The sequence below is a fragment of the Anolis carolinensis genome, chromosome 1 (assembly GCF_035594765.1).
Source record: "Anolis carolinensis isolate JA03-04 chromosome 1, rAnoCar3.1.pri, whole genome shotgun sequence".
In the NCBI taxonomy this organism is placed as follows: domain Eukaryota; kingdom Metazoa; phylum Chordata; class Lepidosauria; order Squamata; family Dactyloidae; genus Anolis; species Anolis carolinensis.
Window position 1 is genome coordinate 303,594,013 of NC_085841.1, and position 12,804 is coordinate 303,606,816.

The following is a 12,804-nucleotide window of genomic DNA, read 5'->3' on the forward strand; positions in this document are numbered from 1 at the left end:
TTTGCTTTTTGGCAGAGAAAGCTAAAGACCATGCAAAACTATAAATCCCATAATTTCATAGCATTTAGCTCTGGCACTTAAAGTGGTGTCAAATTAATTCTACATTGGGTGCATCTCCACTGTAGAATTCATTTTGACGTCGCTTTACTGCTGTGGCTCAATGCTATGAGGTTCGTAGTTTGGGGAGGCACCAGCACTCTTTGCCAGAGAAGGCTAAAGATCTCATAAAAGCATATCCATAGCATTGAGCCACGGCAGTTAAAGTGGCAGTTAAAGTTGTGTCAAACTTCATGAATTCTGCAGTGTGGCCATGCCCCCGTAGTGAGCCTTGTAGGCCCCACTGTTGGGCTGAGGCTCCGTGGCACTGTCTCAAGAGTCTCCTTGTCTTCCCTGCAGCTTCCCCAAGGCCCATGAACTGAGGAAGAAGTGGATGTTGGCCGTGAACCGCATTGAGCCCGGCTCCAGGAAGCTGTGGATCCCCGGTTCTGGCGCCTGTATTTGCTCAGAGCACTTCAACCAAGAGGAGTTTGAGGTCTATGGAGGGCAGAAGAGGCTGAAGGCCGGCGTGATCCCCTCTGTGTTCTCTTTCAAGGTATCCCAGGTAAAGGAAGAGAGTGTAGGTTGAGTATCCCTTCTGTGAGAGGAAGAGAGTATGAATTTAGTATCCCTTGAATAACACCTTTGTTGGGATTCCCCCAGGCAGGAATCAGTCAGGCCTTGAAGCTGCAAGGCTTTTAAATACTAATAAAGGTGATTATGGCTTCAAACTGCAGGAAAGGAGATTCCACCTGAACATTAGGAAGAACTTCCTAACTGTGAGAGCTGTTCAGCAGTGGAACTCTGCTCCAATGTGTGGTGGAAGGTCCTTCTTTGGGGGCTTTTAAGCAGAGGCTGGATGGCCATCTGTGGGGGGTGCTTTGAATGTAATTTTCATGCTTCTTAGCAAGGGGTTGGACTGGATGGCCCACGAGGTCTCTTCCAACTCTATCATTCTATGATTCTATGATTAATTGCAACATTAACATTTGCCTCAAACAGACAAGAGTTCTTTCTCCCTCCTTGGATCTTTCACAGCTATATAAATCTCCCTTGCCTAATTTCCAACAGACTTCACAACCTCTGAGGATGTCTGCCATAGATGTGGGCAAAACGTCAGGAGAGAATGCATTTGGAACATGGCCATACAGCCTGGAAAACTCACAGCAACCCAGTGATTTCGACCATGAAAGCCTTCTACAACACATGGAATATCCCTTCTCAGAAAGGAAGAGAGTATAGGTTGAGTGTCCCTTATCTAAAAAGAAGCTAGTATTGGTTGAATACCCTTTATCCAAATGCTTGGTACTAGAAAGGTTCCATATTTTTAGTACCTGCATGGCCATAACTTGGGCATGGGACCCAAGTCTAAAGACAAATGTCATTTATGTTTCATGTACACCTGGAGGTTGTTTTATACTTCCACTCAAGGATATTGAAAATACTCAACAGCCCTGTAGATGTAATTTTTGGATGGATTGCATTTTAAAATAATAATCCAGTCCCTAAGATTGCTTTACATTGAACCTTGTTATGTATTTTTCAGCTCTGCTGTATTTTCCTTGTCTCTACAGTAGTTGTTGCACCGATTTCTGTTATAATTTTAATTGGAGATGCCAGGAATATAACATGCAACCTTCTACAGATAAGTCATAGATAGGAAATTGCTGAAAATTTTCCAATGCACTATAATTATGACAAACACCAAAAATGCTTAGTGAAAAATTCCTCTAAATTATCTTTTCACTCTGGGTGCCTCTACACCAGGCATGGGCAATCTTGGACCCTCCAGGTATTTTGGACTTCAACTCCCACCATTCCTAACAGCTGATAGGTCTTTAGGAATGGTGGGAGTTTATTTATTTATTTATTAGCGGCATTTATATCCTGCCCTTCTCACCCCGAAGGGGACTCGGGGCGGCTTACAAATTATATATACATACAATATATTATATTATTAGTATAGCACAATATAAGCACTCTATAAGCATTATATATTATTATATTGTACTATACGACTATATTGCAATATTATTAGTAATATTACATGTAATATAAATATACAGTGTATTATTATTATATTGTATTATATCACAATATTATTATCAATATCATATGTATATACAATATATTATAATATTAATATAGTACTGTATAATGAGTATTATATATTATTATATTGTTAAATTGATATAGGAGACATGGTGAAAAGATGTCTTCCTGGTCCCGCCTTCTTCATTCTGGTGCAAAACACCTGGAGGTCTGAAGTTTGCCCATGCCTGATCTTCACTGTTTAATTAATGGAGTTTGACACCACTTCAGCTGCAGTGAGTCATTGCTATGAAACATGGAAGTTGTGGTTTTACAAAGTCTTTAGCCTTTTTTGGCAAAGAGTGCTGATGCCTCACCAAACTACAACTGGCATGAATCCATAGCATTGAGCCATGACATTTAAACTGTATTAATTCTACAGGGCAGATGCACCCTACTCCCCTCCCCCCCAAAGTATGCTAATTGAATTCATATTGAAAGGAGGTAACTTATTTTAAATTCACCTAATTCTGATCCAGCATTTACCTTTACATAACATTACTGCATTAAAAATTTTACCTGAATGCAGGTGAAAAATCCCATCAATGGTTTCATTCCCATATATCTTGATTTTGATATTGGAGAGAAGGAAATAGAAGAAGGAAATGTTGTTTTTTTAAAAAAATCCAGTCTCTCAACTGAAAGGAAATGAGTGACGTTAAAAGGAAATGCACCTATAGACAGGAAGGATGCAGAAAACAAAAAACAGACCTACCTCATACCCAGATTTATGACCATCCTTCCCTGGATTGTCTTCTTCTGCAACCAGTGGATGGCCTCTTTCTCTCCCTCTTGCCAACTTCATTCCCTTTGAGGTTATCTCACTTCTTCGTCTGTCCAGCCAATCTCTTGTCTTTCCCTTCCTCCATCTGCCCCCTCTTCTGTCTCCTGTTTTGTATGATTCCCACTTTGTACTCTCAACGTATCTCTCTTTGTCTGTTCTGCCTTATCTCTTTCTGCTGTCATGTTTCCATCCACTTCCTTCCTTTCTCTCATTCTGTACCCGAAGATAATGCATCACAGACTTCCTTTTCCTACTTTCCCTTCCCTCCCTTCTGTTCTGTGCTGCACATCCTTCTTACTGCTCATCTTCTATAGCTGCTGCTATAGGGGAAAAAAAACCCAAAACTATAAAACTGAAATAAGTAGGACGAAAGAGGGGAGGGGAAGAACAGTGAAGAACATCCCAGCCTTAAGAGTTTCACTGAGTTTTTTTAAAAGAGGAAACCTGATTTTCATTCACCCCCCCCCCCAAAAAAAACACCGTAATTTCATATAATTAATATGAATACATTATTTCCAATTTCTGGATACAAACCGTGCACTACTGTAGTAGTTTCCACCAGAACTCCTTAATATTACAGTGGGGAAACTGTACTTTCCTCGATTAATATGCTTTCTGTATGTTCTGAAATAACATCTCAAGTAGAGAGTTGTACCATAGCCATTAAACTGACATGCCAGTTTGGAATCTGTGTATGGAGTTTGCTGTATGCAGTATACGAAAGAATTCAGCCACGCTGTCACCACCTGCTGTTTGAAGATTTAGTTGGGTAGGTACCGTATATACTCTAGTATAAGCCGTCCCAAATATAAGCAGAGGCACCTAGTTTTACCACAAAAAAATTGGGAAAACCTAATTGATTTGAGTATAAGCCAAGGGTGGGAAATGGAGCAGCTACTGGTAAATTTCAAAAATAAAAATAGATACCAATGAAATTACATTAATTGAAGTATCAGTAGGTTAAATGTTTTTGAATATTTATATAAAACTGTATTTAAGATAAGACTGTCCAACTCTGATTAAATCATTATTCTAACCTTCTTCAGTGTAAATATGCTTACATATCATTCCAATAATTATAAATAGAGCAAAATAATAAATGTAATAATAATAATAGAGTAAAATAATAAATGCAGTAACAATAATAATTGAGAAAATAATAAATGTACCATATATACTCGAGTATAAGCTGGCCAGAACATTCACTCGAGTATAAGCCAGGGGGGAGGGAGGTTACTTATACTCGGGTATATATGGTAAGCACTTTGGGTTCTCTAGATGTTTTGGGCTACAGCTCCCACAGACTCATTGGCTATGATGTATATTGTGATAAAAGATGTAGGCCAAAACTTTTGGAGGGCAAAGTCTTCCCACTCCTACTTTATATCTAAGATAGGCAAAGTCATGGGAGATGAGGCTGTGGGCAACTATTATACATTGTATCACATTTATTCTTCTCATTCAAAAGCAAGAGGCGTCTGCATATTTATTACTGGAGAACAGGAGCAGGGATGGTTGTTCTCCTCATAACTTCCTTCTAATATTTTTCTGGGCATCTGACTGACCATCATGCGACATGCGGGGCTTGAGGAATCCAGGGCCGGAATTAAAATTGCTGGAAGAAACATTAACAACCTTAGGTATGCAGATGATACAACTCTGATGGCCGAAAGCAAGGAGGAGCTGAGGAGCCTTATCACCAAGGTGAAGGAAGAAAGTGCAAAGGCTGGGTTGCAGTTAAACGTCAAGAAAACCAAGATCATGGCAACTACACCTGGCAAATAGAGGGAGAAAACGTGGAGGCAGTGACAGACTTTATATTTCTAGGTGCGAAGATCACTGCAGATGTAGACTGCAGCCAGGAAATCAGAAGATGTTTACTTCTTGGGACGAGAGCAATGGCCAACCTTGACAAAATAGTGAAGAGCAGAGACATCACACTGGCAACGAAGGTCCGCATATTCAAAGCAATGGTATTCCTCATAATAACCTATGGAATGCGAGAGCTGGACCATAAGGAAGGCGGAGTGAAGGAAGATAGACACTTTTGAACTCTGGTGCTGGAGGAAAATCCTGAGAGTGCGTTGGACCGCAAGAAGATCCAACCAATCCATCCTCCAGGAAATAATGCCCGGCTGCTCACTGGAGGGAAGGATATTAGAGGCAAGGCTGAAGTATTTTGGTCACATCATGAGGAGACAGGAAAGCTGGGAAAAGATCACGATGCTGGGGAAAATGGAAGGAAAAAGGAAGAGAGGCCGACCAAGGGCAAGATGGATGGACGGTATCCTTGAAGTGACTGGCGTGACCTTGAAGGAACTGGGGGCGGTGACGGCCAACAGGGAGCTCTGGAGTGGACTGGTCCATGTGGTCACAAAGAGTTAGAGAAGACTAAACGACTGAGCAGCAGGAGACTGACCGCTCCGGAAAGCAATAAGCTACACGAAATTGGCCTTTCCAGCAAGTCTCTTCTCATAGAATACTGATTATGGGTGTATCTACACTGTGGAATTAATGCTCAAATCTGAATGCTAGTTCTAGCTAGTCTCAGGGTACATCTATACTGTAGGATTAAAGCTGTTTGACTCCTCTTTAACTGTCATCGCTCCATATGAAATCCTGGGATTTGTAGTTTTACAGGGACTCTAGCCTTCTTAGTCAAAGAGGACTGGTACCTCACCAAATCACAACTCCCAAAATTCCATAGCATTGAGCCATGGCAGTTAAAGTGGTGTCAAACTGCATTAATTTTACAGTGTAAATCAGTGGTTCTCAACCTGTGGGTTCCCAGATGTTTTGACCTTCAACTCCCAGAAATCTTAACAGCGGGTAAACTGGCTGGGATTTCTGGGAGTTGTAGGCCAAAACACCTGGGGACCCACAGGTTGAGAACCACTGATATAGATGCATCGCATATCACCATTCAGCCTTTCTGCATTTCTAGATGTCCTTGTTCATTAATTAGACCATGCTACCTCATTACATGGAGCAATGGAGTTTCAATTGATTTTTGCCAAGGCAGAACAGAGTCAATGTCATCACAATAAAATACAATGTCCCTTTAGTAAGATACCAGTGAGCTTATATAACACCAAGATCTGAAGGAATTTCCTACAGATACGCAAGTCTAAATCTGCACAGTTACCTGCAGGAGTAAAATTGTTGGATTGAAAATGAGAGAGGCTACCTGTACCTTTAGTGTGGAAGAAGAGGTTTGTCCTGTTGTCATGCAACCAAGTAACAAGCTGAAATTTTCTCATCTACACTAAGGTACAAGAAACCTTCTTCAGGTTTCATTCTGGCAATCCTACCCAGAGGCCTTAACAAAATACCCAGGCAACCCTGTGTACCCTATAGTTTTTTGAGCTTGAGTGTAATCCATTGATATGAACTTCTTTCTTAGATCATATGCTGCCAAGTTAGTCTTGAAAAACAACTGACTTCCTAAAGAAATTACAACTCATTGTAAATCTAGAGCAGGACCAGAAACCAATTATCATCAGATGTTGATGAATTACACCACTGACCAGGCTGACTGGATCCAATACAAACTGGAATCTAATGTTATCTGGGAGGTCCACAGAATCCTCAGCCTTGCGTTAGTAAATACTGCCATTATTACCATGGAGGCTTTGAATGCCAAAGATTTCAAAAAATTCATGATAAAATAGCAGAAATATTCCTCAGGGCCATAATAAATATGTTAGGTTTTTAAGATACTGCAATAGAATGCTCTTATGAAATTTTATTAATAAGCTGATATAACCTCAATGCTGCATTGATGTTTTGCCAAGAGTTCAAAAATTTGGTTTTGAATCCTGTGAGCATCTTCTGATTTTGCTTTGATACTACATTGAGTAGCATGGAAAAGCTGATGATTAGCTCCACCTTTTTGCTCTGCTTCAAAAGCTGTGTCCAGTAGGTGGAGCTCCAGTGGGAAGCTGCAGATATATATTCCTGTCTTTGAGTGTCCTTTCCTTTGATTCCTTGGCCAGTTTCCCTTCCCTGGGTGGACTGCATGGGATTTTGGGGCTAGGTGAACTTCGCCCAAGCTCCCAGTGACTGCATGAGCAGATTGCTGTCCGGGTCCTTCTCGCTTTTTTTGGATTTAGTATGATGTGTTTTACTTCACCTCCTGGTTTGAGCATGCACTGGACTGTCTGCCACTAGTATAGAAATTTCTTCTACACATTACATAGTTCCCATGTTCAATTGTTTGGCTTCTCGAAAGTATGGCTGCAATAAGATTATATAATTGTAAATTGAGGATGTGAGAACAGTAAATGCTTATTATAAGCTAGTCAAAAACACCCCGAAGAGATTGAGTAGTGTATTGACATTTTGTCACTCACTTTCATCCTAATAGGACAATCAGTCATGGCTCAGGAAAGTTGAGGAGAAGGGCTGAAGGGTAACCAGATTAAATAGACAGATGAGGTTTGAACTGGCACTGATAGAGTTTGAAGGTGTTATAGAGAGGGTTTTGGCTGATAGAAACAGGGTTTTATATAGAGGAGGGGAGCACGACCTATGGGAAGCTAAAAGAATAGAACATTAGAGGTTAATTTATTGTTCTACTTTGTTTAATAATGTATTATTGGTGTTCTAAAACTTTCTCTGGCTCCCTGTCAAGCCTGAATTGAATTCAGGCGACACATCCCAAAACTGAAGAACTTACACAAAAACACAGCCACAAGACACCCTTTAAGGGTCTCACCCTGAAGGCCAGGGACCCAATCCTGCAAGGAAATAATTGGGGGAACAATGGCATGGTGATGGGCAGGATTTCTAGGGGTTTTGCAGTCAGCTTGGGTAAAGGAATCTGTCACACCAGCTTTGTATTATTTCCAGTTTTTAAATTGCCCACTCTTGGGAATTCCTCCAAAATGTTCTGGTACCAACCAAGCAGTATTCATTTCAGGGAGGACTTTAAATATATCTCACTAGAGATTTCTCTTTCACTAGAGTGAACCTTTTCTATTGGGATGTCTGTGAATGCTGAATTTTCTGGTGGTTTATAGGGAATGCTAAAGTGCACAAACCCACACATGATGGGTAAGCAAACAATGACCACATTGTGTGAAGTTTCACTGAGCTTGCAGTACAGTTCACCACACCCCTGGTTGTTGTGTTTCCAGCTCCATCTTTGCTGGCTTAAATTAAATAGGAATTTGCCCATTTTCTGGAAGCAGCAGTCATAACAGCTGCATACTGAGCAAATGCAAAACTAGATTTGTTAGAAGCATTTGTTGTTGACACTAGTCTATTTAACAACATGAGGTTTGTTGTGTAATGAATGATAGCATGAGGAGAATTACGCTGAGGATATGTTACCTTTTCACATTTCTTGAGGGCTTAAAAGTCTCATTTGAAGCTGTATAGCTTATGGATTTATATATAAATTGAATTAAAATTGTGTTTCACATCTGTTTTGCAATTCTTATTAGTGTTGTCTTCTAATGCAAAACAAAGATGACGACGACAATGATATCAATTATGTTTGATTTCTTTTTCTTTTCCACACAAGTTGTAGGTTTGTTGTTTTTAATAAACCAAGTTTAAAACAGTAGGCATAGAATACATGTTTGATTTTGCCACAATAGGGAATATCACTTATACTTGGCTTCTATGTGGGACTTTCCCCTTCCTTCCTTGCACTCTCTCTCTTCACCAAAGTATGGTCCTCTGAAGCTTCCTTTTTGGCAGCTCTGGGTTTTTTCTTTTTCCTTTGGAAAGAGTTATTTGTGTGCCTCTGTGGGCATGACAGATGTCCTCTGTTCTTAACTTACAAATGTTTATTTAGGACAGTGTCCTGCATTATGTCTCATTTCTAAATAATGCAAGCTGTGTCTGTTAGAAGGAAGCTGCCTTATTCTGCAATACTTGTCCGTTATGTACAGAGATGGGCAAAGTGCAGACTGTGGGCCCATATACAGCCTACAGAGCTTTCCAAGCATTTCGTGTTTGTGATACACTTTTTAAACATGCATTATTTTGTGACACAGTAATTCAGTTTTACTAGCAAACTGGAGGTTAAACCAACCCCTTTTAAGAGATACGGACTCATACATAAATTGTAATAATGAAATGCATGGGGATACAACATATCTCAACCTTTTATTTACATATATATTTAAAAATATATGACTTACTGCTTATTTCACATAGACTCATTACATTTGCACAGCACACCGACACACTGCATCTGACACACTAAAGTGACATGACACACAGTTGGAAAGCTCTGGTCTGGAGCCTCCAGGGGTCAATTTTGAAAAATATGAAACATGTTTTGGGGAAAATGATCCAAAATAGTCTGTATTGAGGATGGGGAATATTTTTGTCCCTTGGACTATTTTCAGCCCAGGAGAATCTTTTTATTAAAAAGAAAAAAAGAAATGAACAGGGTGTGATTTTTGTTATCTTCCTGTAGCTAGAAAAGAGGCCTCTTCGGGACCTGAAATGACCTTAGAAGAGGCAAATGCATGGTGAAAGGGCCCTACTTTCCCCCCACCCCCAAGGGGTGTTTGGCTACATTTGGGAGCAAATCTTGATTAATATTTTTTTTAAATGTAGGGAGGTGAGGTGGTGATGTATCTGTCCAAGGTCTCTTGGTGGCAAGATTGCACCTCCCTCCCTTCCATCATTTCCCAGCTCTGCTAACTCAGTACAGTACGACTCCCATATCCGCAAGGGATACATTCATGGACTTCATGTGGATATGCAAAACTTATTGAAATGAAGGACTTCTAGCCTAAGAATACCATAGAATGGCGCTAAAGGATCTAGAAAAGTACTATAGATCAGTAGTTCTCAACTTGGGGTTTGGGGACCCTTGGGGATCTGTAATGTCATCACAGGGGGTCTACAAAGGATTAAATGATTAGTTTTATTAGTGTTGATACTATTATTTTAAATTCATGTGGAATCATTATAATCAAAACTGTATAATAGGAGTGTGTGCATTAACAGATTAATTGATATCCTCTTCTCTCTAAATTTGAAAGACCTTTATGAGAAAATTGAAATAATTATTTGATGCAGTCTAGTGCCTTAAATCTTGAGTTAAGTCTTGGGGGTCCACAACCACAAAATATATTTAAAAGCTGTTTCATGGTGAATAAAAAGTTGAGAACCACTGCTATAGAGGATATATTTTGTCAGGCAAGATAAATGAAATTGTGGATACTGCTCCTATGAACTTTATTGTATCATCAACACTGGTTGGGAGCAGCTCCCATAGGATTCAGGTTGTATTCTTTCCTATCTCTAGCTTGTGATGCTAGAGATTGGCCCAGTATTATGGTGTTGTTGGTTTATATATTTGAAAACTCTTATCTGGAAGACACGAGCTATTTCAATATCTGCTTACGATGTCCAGATAGCAACAATGGAACAGGTAGGAAAATGAGGCCAGACTTTATGGAACACATAAGGCATCTCAAAGATACACAACAGCCTCTGGAGACAAATGCATCCTAGTATTCAGTTATGTATGCCTTCAAGGCTACAAAAGAAATTGTTTTATAACAATTTTGATAGCATATTGACATCTCTGAATGAAGAATTCAACAGGTGTGAACAGTTCCCTGATTGGTATTGTTCAAAATTTCTAAGGGAGATGACTAGATAACTGCATTTAGAATGCAAAAGACTCCCAAATGTTCAACATCTGGGTTGGATTAGATATATAACCATAAGACTCTGCAAGAAGGCACTAGTACTATGCACAGTTTGCTATCTCAGTCCAAAAATGAGTGCCTGAGGAAAGTCTAGTCTCATTGCTTCCTCCTGAAACCTTTAAGTAAATTTACTGAGATGGGATGCCCGTTGAGTATTAATAACAAAAGGAAAATAGTACAGTATTGAATAGTTCCTAGAAGCACAATAATTTTCCATGAGCTTGTCTCTCATGTGTGTTGGAAAGACAACGCAACCTGCTGCCCTATTTCTAAAGAGGGAAAGGAGTACTCATGCAGGAACAAAAGATTTGGTTGTCTTCCCCAAATCCTTTGCTGAGTCCCTCAAAAGACCTATTCCATCAACAGCCCTAGACTTTGGCAAAAGTGAGCAGCCGAGACAGCTGCCTCCTGATCTCATCCCTGCCTTTTCCATGAAAGCAGCAGAAATGTGATAATTACTTCTTTGAACAGGACAGGCAAAGCTTCCTGTTGATGGCTGTTCCCTGGCAGAGAATACTGTCAGGCAGCACAGAGAAACCCATCTTGGTGTTTCTGGCAGGTGATGGACTTGAGAAATCTGTCATATGCAAAGGTTTCTGAGCGTCACATTTATCTTTGCTTCCTGACCTCCAAATTCCTTAAACTGGAACCTGTTTCTCCCTAGACTTTCTGCTGAGACAGATCATGAATCAGTTCAGGATTTTCAAGAAAAAATAAATTCCTATTGCAGCAGTACCAGGGCCTCTCCAGGATCTAATGGATTCCCACAGAATCTATTACAATGTAACAGTTGCATGAAATGAAATAAGCTATGGTATGTGCTGTGGTGTTTATCCTTGAAGCCCAATGAGTATTGGGAAACATTTTCCAATATAAAACCTATTTGAGTGGCAAACGTGAGGAGAGATACTGAATGATGATTGTGTGTGTGTGTGTGTGTGTCTGTGATCTGCTTCCATTTACAAGTTTGTGTCTTAAGAAGGAAAACATAGTAACCAGAAAGGAAGAATTAGTATTTAGGATACAATATTAGGCCTTAGGTGGGGTGTTTGTGTGGGAGAGATCTAAATCCAATTCTGACTAAAATAGATCCAGTGAGTTACCTAAGTGTTGACTCACCACTGGATAGTTCATTCTCTTAGGCTGCATCTACACTGTAGAATTAATGCAGTTTGACACCACTTTAACTGCCATCCATCAATGCTGTGGAGTCTTGGAAATTGTAGTTGGGTTAGGCACCAGCACTCTTTGGTAGAAAATGCTAAATACCTTGCAAAACTACAACTCCCATGATCCCATAGCATTGAGCTATGGAAGGGTGAACTGTTATGGTTATGATTGTGCCAAATGTCTGCATGGTGCTGTCAAAAATACAAGAAGAACTTATAATTTACACATTCCCTGCCATGAGGTACTTACAAGGTATGCTTTGACAGTTTAGGACAATAAAGGAAGGGGAGATATCAGAGTTTAATAGGGTTGCAGTGGCCAAGATTATGTTCTTGCCAATAACATTATTTGATAGTCAGACAACAACAACAACATCATCTCCATTTTGGACAGATCTTTGTCCTTATGGTTGAACTGCCATATCCAATTAATTGAACTTTTTCTTAATGCAGGAACTCACTGATGGGCAACATCCATCAAAGTCTCTTAAAGCCATGCGCATCCATTGTCCAGCAGTCAGTGTCAGCGAGACGGCTTCATGGGCTGACGCTTCTCCAGTACAATCCAAAGTGGTATGTATGTTGGCAAAGAGTGCTTAACGTTTTCCCTAATTTAGGTTTTGTACTTTGAGCCATGACAGATAAAGTGGTATTGGATTGCATTCATTCTATATTTTAGATGCACCTTCATTAACAGAGGCCCCGGTGGTGCAGCAGATTAAACTGCTGAGCTGCTGAACTTGCTGACCGAAAGGTTGGCGCTTCGAATCTGGGGAGCAGGCTTAGTTCCTGCTGTTAGCCCCAGGTTCTGCCAACCTAGCAGTTCGAAAACAGGCAAATGTGAGTAGATCAATAGGTACCGCTCTGGTGGGAAGGTAACGGCACTCCATGCAGTCATGCCGGCTACATGACCTTGGAGGTGTCTACCGACAACGCCGGCTCTTTGGCTTAAAAGTGGAGATGAGCACCAACCCCCAGAGTCCGAAACAATTAGATTTAATGTCAGGGGAAAACCTTTACCTTTACCTCCATCAACAACCTG